Below are 3,977 nucleotides of genomic sequence, written 5' to 3'. Positions count from 1 at the left end.
CCAGTACACATTTTGGTGATGAACCTGCTACCAATAGATGGAGCTGTGTTACACATGTCAAGGAACTTTCAACCAACAGATGACGCTATGGCGTGTTACACAATGTCCATGTATGTAACTGAGGAACGATTATAATTTTTTTTTTTTAAAAAAACTGGTTCTTAAACAGCTCTTGTTTATTTTATAGAGTTTAAAACATTTTTTTTTTTCTTTGTAATTTTAGTTAATATATTTACTTTATGTTTAAGAGTTAACATCTTGATGCTCTAAATATAAACATTCAAATGTTAAGTGCTTGTTTGCTATTTAGTACCAGCAACACAGTTTCATTGAATATATGGGTTATTAAAGGGACAGTCTAGTCAAAATTAAACAACTTTCCAATTGACTTTTTTCACTAAAATCACTGCTTTGTTCCCTTGGTGGTATTTTTCAAAAGCTAAACCTAGGTAGGCTCAAACTGATTTCTAAACCATTGAAAACCGCCTCTTAGCTCAGAGCATTTTGAAAGTTTTTCACAGTTAGACAGTACTAGTTCATGTGTGTCATATAGATAACAATATGCTCACTCCCATGTAGTTATTTAGGAGTCTGCACTGATTGGCTAAACTGCATGCCTGTCAAAAGCACTGAGATAAGGGGGCAGTCTGCAGAGGCTTAGATACAAGGTAATCACAGAGGTAAAACATATTTATTTCATGTAATTGGCAAGAGTCCATGAGCTAGTGACGTATGGGATATACAATCCTACTAGGAGAGGCAAAGTTTCCCAAACCTCAAAATGCCTATAAATACACCCCTCACCACACCCACAATTCAGTTTTACAAACTTTGCCTCCTATGGAGGTGGTGAAGTAAGTTTGTGCTAAGATTTCTACGTTGATATGCGCTTCTCAGCATTTTGAAGCCCGATTCCTCTCAGAGTACAGTGAATGTCAGAGGGATGTGAAAGGAGTGAATGCAATGGTTTTCCTCACGGGATATTAATATAACTGTTGGTTATGCAAAACTGGGGAATGGGTAATAAAGGAATTATCCCTCTTTTTAAACAATAACAATTCTGGTGTAGACTGTCCCTTTAAGTATTTTTTTTTTATTTGCCCACTTCTTGCATATTACCAACAACAATTGAACATAATTATTTTGCTGTACAGCATGTATGTTGCATTCATTTTGGGTGACTAACAGTTATGTGAATATGAATAATTGAGGTGTACAAATGATATGGACTTGCAGGGTTTGGCAGCCTTGAACCACCCATCCCCTTCAACCTTTTAGTCACACAAGCAGGGCCGCAACTAGAAATTTTGGGGGCCCTGACTTAACCATTGATCAGGCCCCCCCCCCCTTGACATGTGCAATTTTTGACCAGGTGACTAAAACGTATTTGCACTTTATTCTTAAGTGTCTATTTAAACTTGGAAATGTTGTAAAGGTAGTAACATACAAACATACAGACACACTCATACACTGAAACACACACACAAACTCACACATAAGGATTCACATATAGACACTCTAGCAGACACGTAAAGAAACACACTCAGACACAGACACCCAAACAGACACTTGTTTACATTAACCTGACAAGTAATGAGGTAGACTACAGTTTTGTAAAAAAAAGGAGATTTAGAAAACAAAATATGGAGTTCTGATTATCTTTTTGTAAAGGAAGATGCCAACTAAATGATGACAACAGCATGCAGTGGCTGAAAGGAAGGGCCCTGAACTGCCTAAACAATAATTTAAAGGTTAAATGGTGGATTGGTGACTTCCGTAAAGGTCTAATTAGTCTCAAAGTCTGTAGAAAGATGTGAATAATCAGTAGTAAGGTCAAAATGTCCTAAAAAGGAACAGAAAATAGACACACACACAAACTCAAACTTGCACATACACCCAAGGAAACACCGACAGAGACAGCCTCAGAGGACATACACACACACAGAGACATCCACAGAAAACACACAAAGACATACACACACATAGAGACAACCACATAAAACACAGAAAGACATACATACACACACTCTCACTGAGACATCCACAGAAAACACACAAAGACATACACACACCCTCACAGAGACACCCACAGAAAACACACACCCTCACAGAGACATCCACAGAAAACACAGACATGCATACATACACACACACCCTCACAGAGACATCCACAGAAAACAGACATACACGCACCCTCGCAGAGACACCCATAGAAAAAGCTCAAAGGCATATGCACACACCCTTACAGACATCCACAGAAAATGCACAAAGACATACACACCCACCCTCACAGAGAGACCCACAGAACAAAAATACATACACACTCATAGAGACACAAACCAAAGCACAAAGACATAAACACAGACACCCACAGAAACACTCATTGGAGGAAACATTTATGCACCTTGCATCCCCTAAATCAACAATGCGTGACATGCATGATAAAAAAATTGCAGAAATTAAGATAACACTTTTTAAAGAATCATATTTGTAAATGTGTAAACAAAAATAATTCAGTGAATTCAAAATTGTACATTAATGATCTGGGTAGATGGCTAGATGAAGAAAAGTACTTTAAAAAGGTTGACATAGGTTTGTTTGTTTTTCCCCCATTTTCCCCAACCAAGAGCACCACTTCAAATATAGTGTACAAATGTTCCCATCTGTCAGCTGTACTTATGTATTTTGAAAATGCTGTACTCTATATGGTCTTGGTGGAACCATAAGCTGTGGTACTCATACCATTAGATCTGGTTAAATGCAGGATGTAGGCTTGCTGGTATGTATTTCAAAATTAAGTCAGCTGTAGTGTAAACTGAACAGTGTTAAGTTAACCTTTCTCATTGCAAACACTGAGCAATCTTAGTCTGAGAGTAACATTTTATGCAGATGTAAAATCTTAGATAAAATGCCTCCTTGCATCTGGAAAGTCCTTGCATAAAGGGGCAGTAAACTGGAATGTAATGAAAATATATATAGTAATAAAAAAACTAATATCTGCCAAAAGGGCACCTACCATTTGTGTATTGAGGAGGAAACATTTCTACATGGCTTTAAATATAGAATTTCTACAGCATTGTCAAATAATCATAAATACACTGCTACATATTGCTAAAAATTGTGTTTTTATGGATCCCTGGCCCCACAATACAACTACTACCACACTGAAGTTACAATCCAAAATTGCACAAAGAAATAAAAAAGATTTGCTTTGCTGAAAGTGATCTGCTGTCTGACTCAGGCACACACTGTACAAAGTGCCTAATCTGTCTCACACTGTGCATAGTGGTTTAGTGCACACTCAAAAATCCTCTCAAATACTAATACTTTACTCCTTGTAATAACATTTCCCATGCTCAATTAGTAAAATTTTTTTTTTTTTTAGTTCTTGCCTCATGGGGCCCCCCTGGCCCATTGGGCCCCTGACAGGAGTCACCCCTGTCACCCCCTGATGGCGGCCCTGCACACAAGTGATTGTACCTTTTTGGGGGATTAAATGGTACAGACATGGACCCTTTGACGCTAAATGGTACATATTAGTTCCTTAAGGTGTAATTATGATCCATTGAGGGTACGACCACAGCAGTTGTACCCTAAGGGGTCACAAACGGACACCAACCATACCCTTTTTTTCTGACAGTGTAACCAACACTGTTATATTAATATACTTTTTACCTCTGTGATTACCTTGTATCTAAGTTTCTGTAGACAGACTTGCATTTTAGCCAAACAGTGCTAACTCATAAATAACTCTATGGGAGTGAGCACAATATTATATATTTATTTATATATATGGCACACTTAAACTAGCGCTGTCTAGTTGTGAAAAGCAAATAAAATGCACTGAGATAAGAAGCAGCCTTTAAGGGCTTAGAAATTTGCATATGAGCTTACTTGGGTTTAGCTTTCAGCAAAGAATACCAAGAGAACAAAGCAAATTTGATGGTAAAGATAAATTGGAAAGTTGTTTAAAATTG

The sequence above is a fragment of the Bombina bombina genome, chromosome 5, assembly GCF_027579735.1.
Source record: "Bombina bombina isolate aBomBom1 chromosome 5, aBomBom1.pri, whole genome shotgun sequence".
Lineage (NCBI taxonomy): Eukaryota > Metazoa > Chordata > Amphibia > Anura > Bombinatoridae > Bombina > Bombina bombina.
Note: the sequence above shows the minus strand (reverse complement) of the source record.